The sequence below is a fragment of the Lathamus discolor genome, chromosome 3 (genome assembly GCF_037157495.1).
Source record: "Lathamus discolor isolate bLatDis1 chromosome 3, bLatDis1.hap1, whole genome shotgun sequence".
Taxonomy (NCBI): domain Eukaryota; kingdom Metazoa; phylum Chordata; class Aves; order Psittaciformes; family Psittacidae; genus Lathamus; species Lathamus discolor.
The window spans coordinates 29,869,952-29,892,816 of NC_088886.1; the positions used below are offsets into that span (position 1 = coordinate 29,869,952).

The 22,865-nt window shown below is 55.4% G+C and overlaps 2 long non-coding RNA genes across 3 annotated transcripts; both read right to left on the reverse strand.

Annotated features, from left to right (window-relative positions):
* Window positions 1-1,099: 1,099 nt before the first annotated feature.
* LOC136010902 (uncharacterized) lies at window positions 1,100-2,086 on the reverse strand. 2 transcript variants are annotated; one of them, XR_010611052.1, is made up of 3 exons: window positions 2,002-2,086; window positions 1,789-1,923; window positions 1,100-1,402 (listed from the first exon to the last, which is right to left on the reverse strand). It is a non-coding gene; the product is annotated as an uncharacterized LOC136010902 (long non-coding RNA). The 2 variants fall into 2 exon arrangements; XR_010611053.1 differs by having other exon boundaries at window positions 1,789-1,897; window positions 2,002-2,085.
* A 7,451-nt stretch (window positions 2,087-9,537) lies between these two features.
* Window positions 9,538-13,741, reverse strand: LOC136011907 (uncharacterized). Its single transcript, XR_010611503.1, has 3 exons — window positions 13,614-13,741; window positions 11,113-11,201; window positions 9,538-9,571 (listed from the first exon to the last, which is right to left on the reverse strand). It is a non-coding gene; the product is annotated as an uncharacterized LOC136011907 (long non-coding RNA).
* Between the last annotated feature and the right edge of the window lie 9,124 nt (window positions 13,742-22,865).

Below are 22,865 nucleotides of genomic sequence, written 5' to 3' on the forward strand. Positions count from 1 at the left end.
CAGACATCCATGCTGTGCCAGGCACAAGACATGGGCTGTGACCCATCCTGGCACTCTGCACTGCATGTATCCTGCTCAGATGCCTGGGGAGTCTGGGCTTGGACTTAGCAAAATCTCCCAAGTCCATGATTTTGGGGTGTGCTGATGCCCCTGGTCCCCAGGGTGGCCAGTAACCCTGGCAGGCCCAGGGGTAGTGGGATGCAAGGCTGGGAGCAGCACCCCACGGCCTCGCTCCTGTGGCACAACCACTTGGGCTGCCCTGCTGCGGCCGCCTGCCATCTGCAAGCAGCACCATGCCACAGTGCTCCTGCTCTAGAAATTCCCTCATTGTGTAGCTGTAGCCCCGGCCTGAGCTGCAGAGGTCCTCAGCCAGGACACTGTGCTCCGAAGGCTGCCACAGTGCCCCAGAACCCCTAGGGATGGTTCTGGAAGGAGAAAGCCATGCTCAAGAGAGCCAGTGTGCTAATTTAAGATGGGACATGACATGTGACTGTGGTACATCTCTGCAAGGCACAGGAGAAGCAGAAAGTGAGGTAGTGTTCTCTCCAGGTAAAAGGAAGTAGCTGGGGAGCAAAGCAGCAGAAAGGGGGCCACGCTGGTGAAAAATACCAAAGTTTGAGCAAAGAAGCAGAAGTTGTTGGTTTGGACACACTGGCACTCAAGCAGATGAGCAGCAGACGAGTGAGTGACAAAGCCGGCACTGTTAACACATGTGCTGGGGTATGGTGCTTTGTCAGCAGGGAAGGACATTGGTGGGGGCTGACAGAGACACCAGGGCTAGAAACTTAACCAAGGACCATACTCAGGGTGGAAGATTTGCTGTTTCCCCATGAAATCACTTCCAGGAAACCTTCCCTGCAGAGACACCATACAACCCCTGCAGCCGGAGCATGCCGGCTTAGCAAGATGCAGAAACCTCATTTATTCTGCGATTCCAGAGCCCTGAGTTACCCAAGCACAAAATTTCTGAACGAAGCACATGGGGAAATTGCTTATTCACACTTGAATAACTCAAAAATGGCTGAACCAATTTTACTTAAACTTTCCCCAAGAATTCCCCTTGGAGCCAAGCCATGCCTGGCAAATTTCAGCCCAAAAGGAATTTATTTCAAAAACGATGAGAAACTGGAGCAGGGAGCTGGGGGGCAGGGGCCAGGGTGAGGATGCTCTGCATGATCGTCTCTCTCCCCTCACGCTGTCATTAATGAGCCCCCACTTGCTCCTGCCAAGCTGGTGCTGGTGGTGGACCGCTCCACAAGCCCTCATGTCCTGCGCTGCAGCCCCAGGCAAGGGTGTCTGGAGCAGGAGCAGTGCAGGTAGCTGGCCTGGGAGCACTGGGTCACTGCCTGGGTGTCACAGCTGGCAGGTGGCCTGCAGAGCAGCACTGGCAGGGTTCCGGCGCCTGCACAATAGGAAATAACTGTGGTAACTGTGTGGTATTTGCTGGCAGAGGCTGGCTCTGTAACACCAACCCACCTCCTTGTGCAAGGGCTCGGTGCTGAGGACGGTGCTGCTGTGGCCCCTGGAGAATCGGCTGATGCTGTGGTTGGGGCGACACACATGCCCATAGAAACATGGGCATCTCCCAGCTCCACAATGTCCCTGCACACACACACACAGAATCAGCCCCAGTCCCCTCCACCAACACCTCCCCAGCACCTCGGAGAGGTGGCTGGAGCTGGACAGGGCTGTTACAGGGACTGTGTTGACATGATGTGGGCAGAGATGTGCTGAGAGGTGAAAGGCAGGTCTGTAGTGTATGCAAGGGAGCGCGTCTGCAGCACTGACCTGAGTTAGTGATGCTCTGCCTCAGAAAACCCTCCAGCCAGCGCGGCAAAGCTGTGGTGCCCATGGTGTCCCCAGGAGGCATTCCTGGGCAGACCAGGAGCAGCAGGACCTGTTAAAAGAGATGAAAGAAAACTCCTGAAAAGCAGCAATGGCCGTGGATATCTAGAGGACAAACCTCCCGGCCCAGCCCTCTCTCCCTGAGAGATTTCCTACCTAGAGGCCCCATCCCTCTAGAGCAAGCCTGATTTTCACTCCCTGCTTCCAAACACAGCCCCAGCGCATTCCAGTGATGGTTGTACCTCACAGCGACACACGCACAGTGTGTACCAAGCCATGGCCATACTCATAGGTGTACCCACAAAACCTGCCCCACCCCTCCCCTCGTTTGTATGCAGCAACCTCAGCTGCAACTCAATAAGGAGAAGGTGATTAGGGAACAATTAGCCCTGTTTTCTCAGAAGATCTAAGGGGCATCGAATGAAATTACCCAGCAAGAGTCTTAAAACAAACAGAAAGGAGTGCATTCCTCACGAGGCAGTGAGCCCCCGGAGTGCATCACTGTGAGATAGATATGGGGACGTGTGTTTTAAGGGTGGCACTGAGGGCATGGGATAAAAAAGCCCTGCAAGAGGCCTCCGTTGCAAGCTTACCAGGAGCACAGCTATGCAGGGGATGTGAAGCTGGGGTGGGGAAATCCCTCCTGTTTCTGGGCTGGGTACCGCTGCAGTGGGGCCGTTGTGACATCTCCGTGCCCCCTGTCCAAACGGCAGCACACAGAGGGGCAGCACCAGGTGCCGTGCAGCTGATGGGGGCCCCTGCGCCACCCCGGCACAAGGGGTGCTCCGGATGCCCCCATTGCCCCGGTCCCAGGGCGGGGAGTGCCGCTGCGTGCCAGCTCGCCCAGCCGGTGCTTTTCCCGCCGGGTCAGCGCCGGCTCCAGCCTGTCTCCTTCCCAGGCTCCCTGGGCCCTCACCCCTCCGGGCTCTCCTCCCCGTGCTGCCGGGCTCTTGGCGCTGCCAGAGGGCTTGGGGCGCCCGGCAGCGCCCGTGCCAGCCCGGCTGGGGCCCGGCGAGGCGGCCACCTCCTGCCACTCCTTGGTCCCCACTTCAAAACCCTCTCCCGTCCCACCCACATCCACCACCCCTCACCTCTGGCAGCTTCAGGATGCAGTTAAACACTTCAGCACTTAAAATTTCAGGTGCTAATTGCTTAGTAATGAAAACTTTAATCACAGGGCAATTAAAACCTTAAGTAGCTGTGGGAGATCCATTCCAGTCAACAAAAAAAAGAGTGCCGTCACTGCTCGGGCACCACCCTGGCACGGCCGCAGCACGGTGCGGCTGGGAGAACCCATCCTGCAGCCCCCATTGCCCCTTCTTTGGGGATCTGAGGAGCCCCCGTCTCCCACACTGAGCGGGAAGGGTCCGAGGAATCATCATCTACCCCCGTAAAACTTAAAACCCAGCTAATTTCGGATTAAGTGCCATATGAAAGGGTTTTGTTATTTTAAATCTCCTACTTTCCAAATTCCCAGGATTAAAATTCTCTGCATTTATTTTAACCACATAACATTTGCAGACAAATCACTTCTCCCAGTGCAAAGTCTGAAGCAGGCTTAGGATATAAAACCCAGCCACAAGCTCCAGGGTGGAATCGCTGCGGACGCCTGCCAGTGGCCGCCAGCCCCGTTTGCCGGCGAGCGCTTGCAGGAGAGCTCAGCCACCATTTCTGCAGGGGGAAAGGCCCCAGCTGCCAGGTGCTGGAGCCCTGGGAGGTACGGTGGGGAAAGGGTGGCTGGAAACCTGGCTCCTGGGCTGATTGCTGCGCGGGGGATGAGCCCCCAGGAAAAATCCGATGAGGTTTGTGTGTTTGCAGATCCAGCCCCTTCTGTCTGCCGCAGGGTGCATGTTGCAGGGTGCATGTTGCAACCGTGCTGATGCTGTCCAGGTGACACTGTCCACTCCTGAATTAGCTCTTTCTTGTCAGATGCTAACAAATGCCACGTAAAAATTGAAATAGAATCAGTGTTTCTGCCTTTCCCCTGCTGCTCCGCAGCACGCTAGGCCCAAAAGGGAAAGGAGGTGTCTGGTCTCTTGTGGCTTCAGCTCTGCCAGGACAGCACCAGGGGAGGAGGTGGCACAGGTTCTAGGGCCAGGGGCTGAGGCTTGGCCCTAGCTGCTGGGAAGCGTGGGTGCCTGTGGGCAGCAAACTGCCCCCTCACTCTATCAAAAGCGTCATTGGTGTCTGGCAAATGTCACTCTCCTGCATGCTTCCTGGCTGAGAGGTCTGTTTCCTCCTGCTGCCTGCCATCATCCTGTTTCCCTCTCTACCTCCCAGCCCTGTGGCAGGATGGAGCACAGTGGGATGAGGCACAGTGGGTTAGGGCACAGTGGGACGAGCTTGTGAGAGGGTGGCCATGGGGCTGGCGGCCAAGGCAGGGATGTCAATTGGTGATGTCCCATGGTGGAGTCCTCACCCAGCCCATCGCTAACTGCTGGCGAGGGAATTAGCAGCCTGGTCCCATTAGTGACATTTTAGGGGGATGCAGCTGAAATATTTGTGCAGACACTCTTGGCATGCCTGGTCCTGAGCGGGGGGCAGCCCAGTGCCTACCTTAGTCATGGGGAGCAAACAGAGAATTTAGAAGCCGAATCCTGCCTTGCACCTCAGCTTGACCCAGCAAAGCCACTCCCAAGTGAGGGATAGTGACTCCCAAGTGGGGTGACGAGATATTTGGGATTCATGTTCATATCTGAAGCATGCAGAGGTGCTCAGCAGACTCTCCTGGCTGCAAAAAGCCAGGAGGTCTCGCTTGACACTTCATGCTCTGCAGAGCTGTTTGCTCTTCTGGACTAAACATGCAAGTGCTGACACTGTGTTCCATCAGGGCTGCCTGGGAACAGCTAGAGGTGACAGAGGCAGTGGGCACAATGGGGCTGTGGCAGGACCAAAACCAGAATCTGGACCCCACCAGCCTCCCCCTGCCCACCCCTCCAAGTGCTGTGGGCCAGGGCAATCCTCAGAGTGGGGGAGCTTTCCTGGACTCAAAGACAAGGCTTTGGGATCCCCCAGCCTCCGGGGTACCCTGGTCCTGCCTCCCAACCCACCTGGAGCATCCCTTACCCAAAGCCAGCTCCGGATACTGTGCCTCCTGTTGCCATGGAAACCCCCATCCTTGCCGGGTTGCCATGGCTCCCCAGCCCCCAGCCGCAGCCGCATCCTCAGCGTCGAGAGGATCCAGTGTTTTGGGTCCTCAGGGACTCCCACCACAGGGAATGCTGTGTGGGGCCTGGGAATGGAGGGGCAGGCCAGGGCTGGGAGGAGGGCTGACAGTGTGCTGGCATCTCCACATCATCCTGATACCACGGGGGGACAGGCTCAGGGACCACCTGGGACCTTGAGGGGTTGGTGGGGAAGGGGTCCCTGAGGAGCACCACTGATGACAAGGAGGTGGCACCACTTCATGGGCCACCCTCACACTCTCCAAACTTGTCTCCTTCCCGCTCAGAGTTTCTCCACATGGCGCAGCAGCCCTGGCCCCGCAGGGCTGTGTTGGTGGGAAGGCATGCAGGTGCTGAAGCCCTTTGGTGTGGCTGCGTGCTGGTAACATCAACAGCACCAAGCACTCATGACCACCCTCCTATACCCTGTTGTCTGCTGCCCACTGTCCCCTTGAAACACCGTCCCACCCACTGCAAACACACCGCCAGGCCCTTGGGGAAACCTCAGCGTGGGGCTCCCGTCACTGAACTTGCTGCGCTGGGGTTATGGCTCTTCTCAGCAGCAGCGTGTGAGCCCGGCGGGCTCCAGGCTAGCCGTGCTAAATAAACACAGCCACCGTGAGAAAAAGGCAGCCAGGAATAAATAGTCAAACAAAATAATAAGCTGAAGGAATAAACAAAGCGGGGACGTGCCCAGGCATGGCACAAGTGTCTGACATAGCGCTTCCAAGCTGGGCTTTGACCCAGCCCCAGTGCCTCGCGGGCGATGGAGCCCAGCCCGCTGCCAGCGCCCCGGCCGACTGTGCTCCCCCATCCCTCCCGGCTGCAGGGATCCCCTCTCCCCGCCATGCCACATTCCTGGGGAGCCCGAGGATGAGGGCGTTTGGAGAAGTGCCAGGCAGCGTCCAGCCTGCCCAGGATTTGCATCCGCTGCCCTGGCGCTCAGCTCAGGAAGGATAAGCCCAGACTCAGCTATTGCCTCGACCAGGGCTGGCTCCCAGTTCCTAACCAGTTTTGCTCTTTCCCACACTAACTGGGGTCAAGGGAGCTGTGTGGCCTCTGTCACCTCTCTCCCCTCCAGCGCTAGGGAGCTTTCATGGTTTAGAAAGTCTGCAGAAGTGGGAAAGGGGCAGCCCTGAGGGCAAGCGTCTGCAGCTGAGGGGACTGTCAGCAGCTGCAGGGATGTGGGCGACCTGCTGGCAGACTGCAAAGCTGGGGTGCAGACCCACGGCTGCCCCCTTGGATGGGGGTTGGGTGCTGGTGTAGGTGCCAGCTGAGAACCTGCAAACTCAGTGCTTCCCTGGGAAAACCCACAGCATGCGGTCTTGCCAGCAGCTAGGGAGAGGGCAGCTCGAGGGATTTGGGGTCTGACGCGCTGTCCACATCACCACAAACCTTCTTTAGAACTCTCCTCAGGGCCCTGACACTTCACCTCCCTCCCTCTCCAGCTGGCATCCAGCAGTGCTCAGCCGGGGAACAAAGGAACACGGTTTAAAGTAGCCAGTTATTTTAAGAGCCTGCACTGGCAGTAACAGGCAAAAAATAGAAAGAAAACCAGAATAAGTGACAAAAGAGCATTCCCCAATACATACTTTCACAGCAGTGCTTCCAGGCATTTGGTGTAGAATCTGTTGCAGGTAAAAAAAACTGAAATAAAAGGAAAACAGCTCCAAAGCTCATCTGAAAGTGGCACCTGAGTGTCTTGATGGGGCAAGATGCTGGCAACACAGCACTGTCAGCAGATGGGTGCTCAGCTGACAGGATTTTCATGCAAACTTCTCATCTGCAGGTTTCCCCTGGCTTTTTCAGCCTGAAAGTGTGGATACAAAACAAATTGCTGGCACACCGTGCTCCACTCCAGCAGCTGGGCAGATGGAGCTGATGGGGCTCTGGTGCAGCCCAGCTCTCTCCAGGAGCCAGCGGTGGCAGGGCTGTAGCTTTGGCTTGGCCCGGACATCCTTTGTGTCCTCTGGCACACTTTTGCTGAGGTTTCCAAGTGAGTCTTGTTTGATCTTTGCCTCCACATGTCTGGAGGAGCAGCTTGACTTTTCTTGGCTATGGTGGGATGATTTCCCATGCTGCTTGGCAGTGAGGCTCCAGAGACTTGGCTTGTTGCAAAGAGATTGGCAGTGTAAGATTTATTACCTTGTGGGCACTATATTCCTAAAAAGAGCGTGTCATGGTGCAGCCCTCTCCCCTGCACCCCAGCTGGGATGCTGTACCTGCCATCCTGGCTCCCCTGATGGCCCCAAAAGCCAAAGCTAAAAGCCTTTGTATGCACCTTTACATTGCGGAAAACTGGTGAGGAGGAGTAGAGGAATGTGGTGTGTGTTGCTCCAGTAGCCTGTGGGTGCTGAGGCCAGTTTGGCAGGCCCATGGCTGGGTGACCCTGGCGTGCCCCTACCTGCCACCTCCACAGGAGCTTGGTGGCATGGGGAAGAGCAGGGTGGTGAGGAGAGCCTGCCTGCCCCACACCAGCACAGAGGAGATGGCAGCGAAACAGACAGGCAGAGCAATGAGCCTGGGACTGTGCTAAGTGTCTGGGCAAACAGAGCCCCAAAATTCACCAGAGCTGGTGTCCCTGGCGCAGGTGGGGACCTGCTGTCCTTTGTTGGATCCGATTCCCTTGGCCACAGCACACAGCAGGGGAGATTGCCAGAGCTCAGCTGGCACAGAGCTGGGGGCCACATATGCTCCCCAAATCAACTGCACCTCATCCGAAAGCAGCAGCTCCTGACCCAGCCAGGTACTGCTTTGTCCACAGCACCAGTTACCCAGGATGCTGTGGCACAATCCTGAAGCCCAGAGGCCAGCATGGTTTTTTTCTCCTAACTGCTTACCAGCTCCAGAACACCACAGAAAGTGCCCCCCACCAAGCTGCTGGGATGCTGTCAAGGCTTGGCCAGCAGGAACATCCCTGCTTGCTCCATGCTGGACTCCCATACTGTCCCCACACTGTGACCTGCACCATTCTCACATGCAGTAGGGATGGCAGCATGTGAGATGCAGCCATGGGGAACAGAGGCAGGGACTGGGGATAGGACACTGACCCCCAACCTTCCCTCTTGGCATGAACAGAGACCCCTGGATGATGCCTTGAAGGCAAAGGTCAGGCTGGAGGAGTGCTGGGCACAGCTCACAGGACAAGCAGCACCCACTCAGTGTTTGGGACAGGAGCCCCTGGAATGCCAGGGACCCTCACCCAGGGGCTCAGCAGGTGCAGCTATGGGTGCCTTGTGTCTTCCCCCCAGTTCCTGGCCTCCAGCAGAGCATTCGGGGGTAGGTCAAGGATTTTCTTCTTTCTCTCTCCCCTCCCTTTCCAAGATGAAGAATTTAATTTTAGTTTTTACAGCTCCTCCTAGGTGGATAAATCCCTTTCTGGCGAGTCCAACCCCTGGAAAATCTTGTGAATCTAACGCTGGCCCTTCTGGCAGTCACTGCAGCAATTCCTGTTTCTCTCCAGCCGCACTCTGTAAAGTTTTATAGTTTCCTGGTTGTAGCTGCAAGACCCCAACCGTGCCGAGGATGGTGGCGGGGGGAGAGCTCGGCACTCAGGAAACTCGAGGCCAGGGAGGCAAAGCGGGGAATTGCAGCCAGGTGGGATGTGCCGGGGAGCCTCCTGCCAGGGATGTCTTGTGTGCAGGGTGGCACGGTCCTGTGCATGGGGATTCAGTCCATTACAGCTGTCATCCCACCCTGGGGCAGCTCTGTTCCAGCTCTGCCTGTGTGCTGTGGGGTGGTGGTGGGGAGATGCCATCCATCACCTGGCATGCATGTGCCTGGGGAGCAGGCAGAGCTGCTGGTGTCACAGCCCCACTGGGTATGAATGGGGCCCCACGGTGAGACCCAGCACTCCTCCGAGACAGTTCTCTAATGAAAGTCAGATTTATATCTGCTTTATATCAGTTCAACGCTGCTTGGCCCCCAGGGCAATGAAGAATGTGGATAGCAAGCATTGCCATGGCACCACCCGTCACCTTGCTCATTCTCATCAGCCATGTGTGTCCCTGGAGGAGTAACTTTTGCAGGTGGGAAAGCAAGACACGAAGGTGTTCTGTCTGGAACCAGCTTCATCCAAGAGCAGGACACGATACTTCACTGGTCAAGTGATGGGGGAGCCCTCTCTGCTCACTCCCTGTGGCAGTGGTGGCAGTGCTCCCCATGGTGCTTCGTTCCCCTGGGAGAAGCGGGCACCCACATACAGGGTGGATGAAGCAGCACATCACCAAATCTCTTGATTTTCATTCTGAGCCTTACCTGTATTTGGCACCTTCTGATGGAAAACTTGGTCCCTGGTGAGGCCTGGGGTGAGAGGATGGGTCTGGTGGCTGTGGGAGGCAGCCCCTGCTAACTGCAGCTGTGGCTAAAAATCCTGGCTGATGCTAGGCTGTATCAGGGAAGCCGTGAGAGAGGTCAGTGTCAATACTGTAGTACCATCAGCTCTGTTAATGCTCCTGAATGCCAAAGTCACTGTGCTCAGCTTTGGCTGCTCCATCACCAAAAAGTTACTGTAAAAATAGTCTGGAGAGAGGCAGGGAGTGCGATGAGCAGGAAGGCGATTTCTGAAAGAAGAGGGGCTAGTGCAGAGAAGAGAGGAATGAAAGGGATGTGACAGCAGTACACAGCCTCCTGCACCAGCCTGCAACCCACCATTGGGTCTCATGGGGCTGTTTGCAGCCGCACAGGAGGATCCAGGAGATTGTGAGTGGGATGAGCCTGGCTGGGTGTGAAACAGCATTTCTTCTGCTGACCCTGCACAGGGGCTTTCCCACATCCCAGCAGCGAGGGACCAGAGGATGCCTGTGGATGCTGGGGTGAGCTGTGGCATAAGGGGAACCCAGGCATCAGGATGCTCTTGAGCGACTGCCACATGGGGAAATCTCTTCTTGCCTTCCTGCTGCAGCCAGGATGGAATGTCCCCATCCCCTCTGCCAGTGCTGCGTTGCTGGAGGACATCATGGGTCACTGAGCAGCAGAGAGACCTGCCTCACCCTTTGCACCCTTCCCAGAAACAAGGGGCCAGGGGGAGGCAGTGAGGGGGCCGTAAACTCTACATTACCACTAATTAAGCACTTGGCTGTCACCAAGGCTTCCCAACACGCCTCTTTCTCTGGCACTTTTACTGTTTGGGGAAATGGTGTCTCAGGCCTTTGATGAACTCGCTATGAAGTTGAAAGGAGCTCGTGGCCCGGTGCCAGGGCCGGTCGCAATTGTCTCTCGGGCTGGGGATGGGAAATGACCCATTTATAAAAAGTGAGGTGATAAATTAGACCTGGAAATGGGAGCCATTGATTCTGCAGATAAAAGGCAGGATGGGCCAGACCGGCTGCTGGGAGCCCCTGCCTGCCCCCAACCCCAGCAGGCACAGGTACAGCTGGGCTGAGGTGAACCCAAGGCGGAGCAGCCCTTGTCCTGCCGCCAGTGCCAGCCCAGCACCTGGTCCCTGCTGTGGTAGGGCATGAGCTGGTGGGGAAGTTGGCACTGCGCAGAGGATGGCTCCAGCAGGGTTATTTGTAAGAGGGCATTTGGGGGTGAAGCAGATTCAAAAGCTGGAAATCCAGGGCAGACAAAGAGGAAAAGCTCCTGGGCTGTCAGGAGGAGCAGCCGCTATTTGTGTCCTACTGCAAAGCCAGCTCGTTGCCGGTGCTGCAGCACAGCCCTATGTGCTTTGCATGGGGAACGTGCGGCCAAGAGAGCTATAGGAGCCCCATGTCAGCAGGACACTAGGACTGGCCAGGTGGAGGCGACAGCAAGTGCAGCCATACATCCTGTGTGGGGACCCTGTGGTATAGACCCTGTTACAAGGGGCCAAGTCCAGCCCTGAGGTCAGGGTGGGCCATGGGGGCCGTCTCCTCCTGGGTTGCAGAGAACCTACGAATTCATTTAATGCAGTGTGAGCCATGGTCATGGGGGACTCCCAAGCTGCCCATGTCCTGGGCAAGTAAGGTGTGACCATGCTGAAGACTGGGATCAGGAGCCATCGCCCGCAGCTACACCACCAGCCACTCTAAAGGTGCTCCTGGTCCCCTGCATCTGACCCCTGCCTCACCTCTGTCTGGCCATGGGCTCAGCTCCAGGGTGGAAAAGCAGCAGGGGGTCTCACCTCAGGGTTACTCCAGCTTAGCGCAGGGCAGGTCCCAGGAAGGCAGCCAGTTCCCAACTGCTTCAATGCCCAGACCCATGGAGTTAGGCCTGCAGGAAGGCAGCAGCTGCCATTCGTATCGCTATCCCTATCCCCATGTGCCACAGGAGACAACACCTATATCCCATCTTCTATATCCCTCAACCCCCCCATCTGCATTTTAGGGTGTCCCCCGTGTCGCTGCTCTTTGCCCTACATTTTCACATCTCCCATCCTGCAAAACTCCCAATACATCTGAGCCTTATTTCTTTTTAATACTATATATATGTATGTGTGTGGGTATACTTATACATATATCTTCTCTGCATTGTATTTCTCATTAATTATTTACATCTCATGAAACAGGAATGAAAAGAGATTGCATGATGCTGGCCTGAGTCTTGCAGGAGAGAAATCAGCCCAAAGATTTCCTGCAGCCACTGCTGAACTCAGGCATGAAACCCTTTGCCCCGGGGCACAGAATGCTTGGTGTCAGGGACCTCGCTGACCATCACAGCACCTGGGGAAACGGACTCTGACTGTAGAGAGACTGTGAGGAGCTCCTCGGCTGTGCGGGGTGGGGGAAGGAGAGCTCTCCTGGTGAGTTCCTGCTGCAGTGTGAGACCTGCTCCAGCCCCCGGCCGCTGGGTTTCATTACATGTTTTTGACTGAAAGAAATCCCTTCCCCATGGAGGGACGTGCTGAATGCTATGGAGTCACATCCTAACTTCGCCTGCGATAGACTAAATAGACAGGGTCCTGCCTCAGCCTCCCACTCAAAGGCAGTTTCCCATATTCCTGAACTCTCTCCAGTTTTTCCATGCTCTGTCTTAAGCTGGGATGCAGCGTCTGGTCCTGCTCTCACCCACCATACACAGAGCCAGGCACATCCTTCACCTCTTTCCACCTTCTCCCCTTGAATATGCCTACCCCAGCCAGCGCACGGGTGCTGTGCCCTAGAGTCAGTGCTCCACATGGACGGGAACCGCTGCTCCTGCTCCACCCAAATAGCCCTTGCTTTTTAAAATAGCTCAACCATGTCCTTGTTATTTACAAATCTGCTGTATATACTTGATCTCTTCTATTTTTAAGAGGTTATCAGGAAGAAAGGGCTGAAGTAGGTCCCTCTTCATGCCCTTCTAGCCTTTAGCCACATTGCCCTTTGCCCATCGTTCTTGCCCTCTGCTCCTACACGTGCTGGCAGAGCTGTGTTGATTTAAGCAGTGATACTGCAATATTTCCACTGCTTTGCTTCATATTCTCTGCCTATTGTAATATTTTCTTCGCTCTTTTGACCATCAGCATACATTGAATAAGAGCCCTTAATTGAGCTGTCTGCATTGACATGTTGGGCTTGTACTTAGTGGCTGTAATTAATTTAGGACAATATATGTGAATTATCTTGATTAGTCTATCCAAGATGCATCATCTTGCATGGGCCCATGGTGAATGTCATATATCTTCATGCAATCCTTTCCCACAGCAGCGGAGTCCTTCAGCCTTAACTAACCTAAATATGTCACGTTTTCGCTAACACGCTGCCTTCTCCACATCGTTAATGAGCATAATAAACCACACCGATGCTAACACTCAGCAGCCCTCCTGGCTCTCTACTAACCTCCTGCCACAGGGAATAGTGACTCTCTTCCCACAGCCTGAGGCAGAAACCAGGACCTGGTCAAGGTGGAGGTGCCTGGATGCCCAGACAGACACTGGGATGGTGGTGGCTTTGTGCGGTAGATGCCGCAAGGGCTTTCCCACCTCTCTGTTGGGCTGACAGAGAAACCAGCCTGTGAAAGGCTCAGCCATGCTGCCTTGGTGGACCGCACTACGGTCAGAACAATGTTCTTGAGATGCAAGGCCATGTTTTCATGTCTTTAGTGCCTTTTTCTAGAGGGGGGGGTGTGTGACTCTGTCAGCTTTCCATGAATAAGGAAATGTGATGGTGCAGTTACTCAGCTCTCCTGCTCCTGATGACTCCCACACTCCCCCTGGCTCTCTACAACCACATTTTGGACACATCCTTCTGCATCCACTTCTTGCCCCCTGCAGAAAGCCCTTCCCGGGTCTCTCCTGGAAGTGCTCAATGATGTTGGAGCCTGTTTTCAGGCATGGCAGGCAATCCCCTGCTCCCGCGGGAATGCTGGCATGACTCCAGAGCCGCCACCGGTAGGACGGGTTATGCTTATGGGGACGTGTAGTGGCTCGACCTCGAGAAGGGCTGGTGCTGCCTCTGGGGCAGGCCCTTTTTTAGAAGAGGTGTGCATCACCAAGACCTCTTTGATAGTTGTACTACAAACAAACACAGAAACAAACCAACCAACCCTTCAGATATCACTCAGGCAGAAAAATACAATTACAGGGCTCAAGTTTCCAACATCAACCTCGCCCTGGCACTTTGGAGAGCCCTGAAACCAGCAACTGCTTAACTCTGCATCCATTTGCAGGTCTCTGAATTTCCCAAGTGCTGCAGAGGTATTTACCCAGTGCAACAGCGCATCGAGATGGAGGAAACTCGGCGGCCCCGGTGGTGCCTGGTGTTAAGGCAGCAGGGAGGTGCGGCACACAAACCTCGGCACGCTGGCAGCCTGACCTTGCCCAAACAACCGCATGCTGCAGGATCCTGTTTGGGACAGACAAGCAAGATGGGAGAGATGTTTAGGCTAAGTCTTCGGTATTTAGCCATCGGAATTTAACCCCGCTGGTTCTGATTATGGCTCAAGAAGTTCAGTTTCCATCCCAGACCACCGGTTTTGCCCACTTAAGAGCAGCCGGTATCACCTCTGACCCCCCGGCAAGCTTTATTGCTGCAGCCTTCAAGGAAGCAGCCGCATTGGCTGCCTCGTAAACCCCAGGGCTGTGGAGGGGTGGTGCTGGCAAATAAAACCCCTGCAGATGCTCTCAGACCCCATATGCTCCCTGGGATGCCCCACGGCCACCCAGCATCACAGTGGGTGAGTGAGAGAGGAACAACCATGGGCAGCCAGAGAGATTCCACTTAGTATTGGTGAATGGTCCCTGAGGAAGGCTTCAGTGGGGACACCCCTCACTGGCATGTGGCTGGGGTGGCATTTCCTTGCAGCAGCTTTGGTCCAGCCACAAACTGGTAAGGTGCCATTCCCCACCTTGCAAGCACTGTGACTGCAGCCATGAGCAAGCTTTCCTGTTTCTTAAGCGATCACTGTATGGGGAACCTCGCAGTCCTCCACATCTCCCCTGGCCCTTTGTTGAATTACTAACACCCAATAGAGACAGGAGGCGAGCTAACCCCTGAAGCAGCACACCACTTCTCTGCTTTAGGCATTCTCCACCTCCTGGCCTTGCTTGCAGCCTTGCCAGGGGCACATGGGCAATTGAAGGGAGCAGCCCTTTCCACTGAGTCTCTGTCCCCACTTCCTGGCAGGCTGGGGACCAGGGAGGTGGCCCCAGGTTTTTCCCATCCCCACTGGGACCTCTCCTTCTCATCCTGAGCCCACTTGCCTGCCTCCATCTCAGCTTGTTCTTTCCTCAGAGTCTCTCCCTGGCATACGTGGTCCCTGAGGCTTCCCATGCTCATCCAGGCTCTTGGCTCCACAGCCTGTCCCAGGGTGCTTGTCCCAGGGATTTCTCCAACTGGCCTGGGACTTCCTTGAGGCCACCACAGCCAGCACTTCTCCTGCTCCTGGCACATGAGCCAGCATGAGCTTCCCTGCCATCCTCTCTGCGGCACCTCCTCCTCCACACCCAGATGTTCCCAGCTACATCTGCTCTTCCTGCCATGGCCTGGGGGTAGGAGACTGGCACTGGTGGCACCTTGGCTCCAGTGTCCTTCACCCTGGCTGCAGTACTGCTGGGAATCCTCCTCCAGAGAAATTGAAGGAAAACCTCCAGGACCTTTCCTGTTTCTGTGCTGTGAGCCCAGGCTCAGGATTTATCTTGGAAACTCTCCCAGGGGAGGCTTTTTGCATAAGTTTTTGTTTCCCCTTAGAAGGATGAGGTGTGCACAGTTTGTGTGGAACCCATGGGGACAAAACTGCGTGCACAGGCTGGCTTGCAGGTCCCCTCCAAGGTGACACAGTGCTGTACATGGCCAGCATCCTCTAGGAGAGCTGAAACTCATGCTGCTAACATGCAGAGTAAGTAAACGCATGGGTGTTTAAATTAAGGAAAGCTAGACTTCCAGGTTTCCCTGTGCCTTGTAAAGCACCACGGAAAGGACATCCAACCTTGGTCCCCCTTTCCAGAAGATCCCTAGAGATGGTGGCTGGTGCCAAATGGCCATGTGCTCCCCAGCACCCAATCCTGCCCTTAATAAGGTGCAAGAGTCCCAACCCACCACAGCGGCCATCCCCACCTTGCTGAGCCAAGGCAGCTGCATCTCTTCCTGCATGACAGACAGGGGATGGAGGCACCCCAGGGTGCTCAGGAAAGGAGGCAGACCTGATGGCTGGTACCCAAGGGAGCTTGGGGCCCCAGAGTTCCCTCTGGATGCTATTGGTTCCAGGACTGTACGCTCCATCCTCCTCATCTCATGGCTGCTTTGGCAGTAGGGGCAGGCAGGGTGGCTTTTTAGGGGATATAATGAGCAATTCGGGCTAAGCTGGAGGCCCCCATCTCCAAACCTCTGTGTGCATGCAGCAGGCATGCACAGGGGCACAGCTGGCCCCAGGGATATTCTCCCCAGGGACACAACACTGACGCTGATGCTCAGACACTTCAAACAGTACCGGTCAAAGCCCCCGAGAGCAGACTGATGGCAGCGCTGCTGGCGCCGTCCCCAGAAGGGCTCCTCGGGTCCGAGAAGGGCTGGGAGTGCTTGCCTCTCTATTTACATTACCAGGAATGCACAAAACAGGGGGGTGCAGGCTGGCGGGGGGTGGGGGGGGGGCTGGTATTGGCTGATTGTTCCCAGGATCCCCTTGTCAGAAGCCCTCCCTGCTCCGTTAGTGTCTCTTGATATATGGCTTGCATTAGGGGATGAAAGTGAGGCATAGCTTGGGGTTTTGGCACGACAAACCCCATTAAACTCTCTCTGGGAAAATGAGTCCAAAAAGCATGTCGGGGGGTTGAGTCACTAACTGAGCTGTGAGCGGCATTTACCAGCACCTCTGCCAGCCTGGCCTAAAAACCCAGCCAGGGCAGCCGAGGGTGCTGTGTGCTAGCAAGCAGCAACAGCATCCTGCTTCACTCACCACCCCTAGCACCCACCGTCCTACAGAGGACCTGGCAGCACTGGCAGCTGGCCCCAGCTCTGCCAGGGGTGTTGGTCTCAAATCCAGGCACCCCTCTGCCACCTGGAAATTTGGGGCTGGGTAGGGGAGTCACAGGGTTGGGCATCTCCCAGTGGGGCTGCTCCCCCAAGGTGGAGGGGATGGGGACAGGACCTTTCCTCATCATGGCAGCCTGAGCTGGGGGTCACCCCATGCCCTCTTTCCTCAGGTGCTTGATGGGCAGTGGGATGCACCCTCCCGGTACCATACATTCCTGACTACTTTCATTTCACCAGAGACAGCAGGGCAAACCAGGGGGGACCCAGCTGAGCCCCACTTGGGAGTGCCAGGGGCTTTGGTCCTCTGCTGCTTGGAGGTCAGGAGGAGCAGAAGCCAGCCACCCTGAGGGAGCACAGTGGGAGTGAGCAGCTGGGGGAACCCTCTTCTCTCTCCCCAGAGGCCAAGAAATCAAAGCCACGCAGGAATCAGGGTCAGCGCAGCCCCGAGCCCCCTAGGCCCTCAGCTTGCCGATCCCAGGCAGAGGTGGGGGCAGGCAGCACAGCCACCTGCCTGCACCTCCCAAGCCCCACAAAGGCCACTTTGCAGGTGATCTGCTCCAGGGCGAGGGGAGGGGGCTGTCGAAAGCTTTCCATCTCCCAGCGAGGCAGCAGGAAAATCCCCACGGAGGTGAAGCCGGGAGTCACAGCAGCAGCAGCAGCTGCTGAGCACAAGGAACTGAAAATTGCTCCTGGCCTGGAGAAGGCAATCCCCTCCCACCCCCAGACCCTCTCGCCCTCTCCTCCATGGCCACGCTGGGTTTGCTCCTTGCCATGATGAGGAGACACTTGAATCCCCAAGTGCCAGTTGTGCAGCAGCTAGAACATGCCTGACCACAGTTACCAAGGGCAAAGCAATAGGAAGAATGGGAAGAGGGGTGGTGAGGACCTTGTTTGCCCATGTGTCCCCCTCCTCCCCACCCTTGCTGTGCTGCTTTCATCCTTGGTTTCCCCACAAAAGAGACCAGGAATTTGCTGCGAGCTGGGGACAATGAGCAAAGGCAGAGCAGGGCAGGAGGCAGAGGAGCAGCTGCGGAGGTGAGCATCACAAAAGCCTCTGGCTTCTGACCACGCTGGGCTCCCAAGCCGCCTTGCTGGGGGAGACAGTGGGGATCTGGGCTCCAGTCTTGCAGCACCTCTCATGGTCCCTGGGTCCAGGGACAGCATCCCAGGACAAGTTACATGTGGGGACTGAGTGACACTCAGGTCACCATCCTGTGGGACATCAAATCTCAGCTTCCCTGGCCTGCCATCCCTGCCCGGTGCCGATGCCCAAGGCACCCTCAGCATCCCACAGCAGGGTGATGCCTTGGGGGTGCTCAAGGCAGCTGTGCCTGGGTCCTGTAGGGGAGGGGATGGCCATCAGAAATGAGAAGCGAGGTCCTGGAAGATGTCCAGCTCTCTTTTAATTAACCTAAATAAGCCAGAGTGTAAGTTTCCGAGCCAAGCTGAAGTCTCCCTGTTAGGAAAAGCCTGCAGTACCTGGCAGTAATTTAATAACTCTCATTTCAAGCTCTCTAATAGCAGTGCTGTGGAACGGCTCCAAACCCGCTGGTCTCCCTGCCTTTCCGCAATCAAGTTACCTTTATTGCTTTATAGGAATATTAACAGAGATACCAGTGTTAATGCCTCACCTCAAACTCAGCTGTCAGGGACCTGGCACAGCCGAGAGGAAACCCGGCGGCTTGTGGTGGGGCCTGGCCGGCAGTCTCCCGGCACACACTCCAGCACCCAGCATGGTGAATATGCTGCTCTGCTCCAGCCCTGGTGTCTAGCACATGGGGGTGACCTGTCACCCCCAGGATGCGGACTGGCTCTGTGGTGCCCCAGAATGCCTAGCCTCAGGAACATCTATCAGGTGACACCATCACCCTGGAATCAGCACTTTTTGGGAGATGCTTGCATTGCTGCAGGGGTACAGGATCCAACCCTTTCCCAGCCACCACAGGAGCTGCCAGGATCCATGGAGGATGTGGCACCAGCTCCCCTTAGTACTTCCCCAGCAGGCTCACCCATACAGCATAGCAGGAGCTGGGATGTCCTGTGTGGCAGGGAGTGCCTGCCCTTCACCCCTCTTGCAGAGATGAAATTAGCTTGATTGCACTAACCTAGAGGAGACATCCATGGCTTGAGGTGCTTCAGAAACACTCCTCTCTCTTCCCCCAGAAAGGGCAGGATACCTTTCACTCTTCAAACCCACAAGCAGAAGGACTGGAGAATCAGATAGGCAGGAAGTTCCTCCATAACCTTGCTGCTCTGCAGAAAATACCCATCACACAGCTGTGGGCATGGGAGCTGTTTATGGGAGTCCCACCCCTCCATCACCTGCAGGTGGGGTTTTCTCCGGCTTTGGTCTCCCACAACTCAACCCTGGGGCTGATGTTCTAAGGGGGTTCCCTCCAGCCCTGCCGCAGGTTTGTGGTACAATCTGCATACTGCTCTGAGAGCATTTCTAGAGGATGTGCTTCCTCTTTGCTGGCTGGGCATTGCAAGGAAAACTTGTCCAAAACACAGCCTTGACCAAGGGTCGTACAGATGTCAGGGGTCACTCTGCCCTCCCTGGTCTCTGCTGCGTTTGGGAGAGATCCTAGCTAGCCTGGGTGGCAAGGGGCATATTTGTCACCACTGCCATGAGCACGAGGCTGCAGTGAGGAGGAGGAAGGGCCAAGGAAGCAGCTGGTGTGTGGCATCTCAGCTCTGCAAACCTTTGCAGTAGCATGAGCAGAGCAGGGTGCTCGTGTGGGGAGGGGCACACATGACCTGGCCCCATCTGTGGGGATGGCAGCACCATGTCACCAGGGAGAGCAGGACTGTGTAAAAGCCTGGCTACCGGTGTGGGAGCTGACAAAGCAGCACTGTTCCAGTTTATGGGATTGGAAACTGCCTGTGGGACGTGGACAACCTGACATGGCTTGGACAGCACAGGCTGCCTGGGGGGACAGGCTGACACAGAGCACACCAAAGCCCTGCTGGTCCCTATCAACTTTAGCTGGGATCTGGTCTAGGGCAGCAGAGACTCCTGGGACCAGCCGTGGTTTCCTTGCGCATATCCCAGCTTGGGTGGGAGGTTTTCCCCCGAGTCGGGGGCGCGGAGCCGAGTGTCAGCCTGCATGCGGAGCTGCTGCTAATACCTTCTTTGCTATTTTTAGCTCAGCAGCCTCGTGCTGTTGGTTTCAGCATATATTTTTTCCTCCCAGTAAATTCCAAATCTTTTCCCTCTTTCACCTTCTATTCCGGGATGCTGCCTGCACCATTTGGCTTTGATCTGCACTGATGCCAAGTGTGTTTTGAAACTCTAAGTATAGCACATCCCTTGAATTTCTCTTATCTAGCAAAGCAGTAATATCCTCAAAGAGCTCCAGCAGGCTGGTAAAAAACCTGACATTGCACGGCTCAGTCCACACTGGCTACTCCTCAGCCTGGTTCCCAGGCATCCTTCCCTCCAGAGTGCTCCATGGGCTCGTGACCCAGGCTGTGCTTTGCTGCTAGTGTCTCGAAGCTGCTGTCAATCTTATTTTACAGCTCAGAGACTGAAAAGGGCAGCTAGGAGCAAAGAGGGCAAATACTTCCCCTTTCTTCTTTTCTTTTTTCCCCTGAAGATGCTGAATGCAGCCTCAAATTCTGCGTTTGTAAAATGATTGCAGGTAAAAATAATAGTATTTAGGACTTCAGGATAACTGTTTTTCCAATGTAGGCAGGTAAGCAGATGACTAAATGCAGTCATTTGCGACTCGCAGTGGATTGCAAGGGCAAAGATCTGAAGGCTGCTCTTAAATCTTGTACCCAAAATGTCCAGTGCTCCATACCCAAATACTGCAACAAATTGTTCTCAGATGCTGCATTGGGTATAATTAGACAGGATTTAGACTGGCAGAGCCAGTAAATTGATATGATTTACATGAAGCCCCTACCCAGAAGTCTGCACCCACCACTGGTTCATTGTCACTGAAAATCCATTCTTCAGTGGGAAAAGCCAGGGCGACCTGCTCCCAGATTGACTCAGTCCTTCTGGCCACTGTCCCGGGTGCTGTGCACTGCTGGGCCTCAAACGTGGTCTCTGGGTGAGGCACTGATGCCCGCTTCTTGGGATGTGGGCTATCAGTGGGAAGCAACAGTGCTGATAAACTTTACATAACCCATGAAAGACACGTACAGCAGGCGGAGCGCTAGGAAGCACCGATCTCAGTAAACCTTTGTCCTCCTTTCCCCCGCATCCAGTATGAATGAAAAAAAGAAATGGAAAAGAAAAAAAGAAAAAGCCCTCATTCCCTAGTTCTCATTAAGAGATAAAACCAATCTGGCTTAACTAAGCCAAGCTCTGGCAGCGGCGGGCACGTGAGCGGTGCGGGTCTGCTCCAAAGTGGAACCAGCTCCTGGCCCCACGCTTCAGGAAACGTCTCATCCAGCGAACCTCGTATTTTTCCCACAAACTCCCCTCGAGCTGTAAAGCACATCTGGATAATTTTAGGCAGAAAGGGATTTTCCCAGAAAGTTGGAGGGGGAGGGTGGAGGAGGCAAGGGGCTGGTTATATATGGAAACCTCTTTTAAGCACAGAGACCCTGTTGCGGCTGCAGCATCGTGGGGTGATGCTAAGTGGTGCGGCACAGCAGCGAGGATGGCTGTTGCACCGGCATGGAGAAACGTCTCTGGCAGCAATTTGTTGCAGCGGGTTCAGAGTTTTGCTCCTCACAGCTGAATTTTGGGGTGCGCTGCTCCCTCGGCTGCCCAGGTTGAAGCGGGGACGTGGTGAAATCCTCCGGAGATTTGGTTCATTTGCTCTGGGGCAGCTCCGGACATGGCATTGCTCAAAAGCAATGGAAAGGCAAAAAAAGCCATTTTGAAAAGACAAAGTGCCCCGAAGGCCTCGGGACGCAGCCAAGCATTGCTCAGAGGGGCCGGCACAGAGGGTAAGAGGAGGCAGCTCATCAAGGCCTTATTAGCACAGGAACTGCTGAGTGCAAATTAACGTGCCAGGCTGGGGCTCGTCCCAGCCGTACGGTGAGTGCTGTGTGCGCAGCGACACTGAGCAGTTTAATCAACTCAGAAAGCAATTTGTTCTCTCCCCGTTTATAACCTTGACAAGCTAGTGGGTTATTTTTAAGCATACTGGCAAAGGCAAAGGCAATTTCCAGACGTGGGGCAGCTGGCAGGCAGACCACCATGCCAGGCAGGTGAGCAGCACCCTGCCACCGAGCTGGCAAAACCCTTCCCCCAGCTCCAACCCCTTCATCTCGGCAAGCCCAGGTCAGGGGCACGATGCTGCAGGCAGGGTCCGCTGCCCTGGGGCAATGTGACGCTCTCATGCCATTGCCCTGGGGACATGTGCTCCTCCCGTTAGCTCTGCGTTGTGCTCTGGGGAAGGACAGAAGAGCTGAGTGGGGTGCAGGGCTCAGTAACAGAAAGAGCAACTCAGCCACAGTGTTTCCCCAGAGGGTGGGAAAGTAATTGAGAACTGTGTTGTAGTGATATTGCTTGCCCTGCCTAATCCCTTCCTCCCAGAGAGGGCTGTCCCCACGATGAGGGGATGGAGGAGACGGTGCTGTGGGATGGCAAAGACCCTGTCCACAGTGCTGGCTCTGTCCCTGAGAACGCAGCCTGCTGCCCAACCCACTCCTTCACCTCTTGCATCCAATCTCACAGTAAAGGAGGGCACCAGGCACGGTGCCCACTCTGCATGCAGCATGCCCGAGGTCAGACAGTCACCACTGTCAGAGCACCAGCCCAACTCTCAGCCAGGGCAGCCTCCCTGCTGTAGCATCTCTCCTCTTGGTCCCAGTGCTGGCCAGGTTTGCCCTGCAAAAGCCTCCTTCTTTCCGGAGGCCAACTGGACTGCTGCAGTGGGAGAAGGGAGACCTGGAAACCGGAGAGTAGGTGCAGCTGCCTCTGATGTGCTCCCTGTCCTCAGGGCTCTGGGCCATGTTTGCTTTGGCCTGCCGCTGCCCCAGCAGCTGCTCAGATGTGCTGTGATAACATGATTAGTAGCTAATTGATTAATGCTTTCCCAGTGAGCAGGACGCACAGGGTGCTGAGGCCACCCCAAAATGCTGGGTGCTCTTGGGGATGATGCTTCCACATAGGTCCCCCCCCCATAGAGCTGGAAAGAACATGGGGAGAGGGACTTCCTCCCCCATGATGGTATGGTTCAGTGCCTGCACTTCCAGCTGATTTAAAGCAATGCCCAAGTTTATGGAGAATGATCCAGACTACAGAACGTTATTTTTCTTTATTAGGTTAAAGGGTAAGCAAATACAATCAATCTTGTCATGTATCACAAGATGTCAGCAACTTCCCACCTCAGCCAGAAAATTACCAGCTCCTAAGTGGATTGTGGAATTACATTCGTAACCACAGAAAACAAATACACACATGTATATTTTTATGGAAACACTGAAGGTCGCTACATCACATCATCATCACAAATAGGTTACTTCTGAGCTAATTTAATCAACAACCAGACCCAGGCTGTGGAGGAACCCCCGCTTGGCGGAA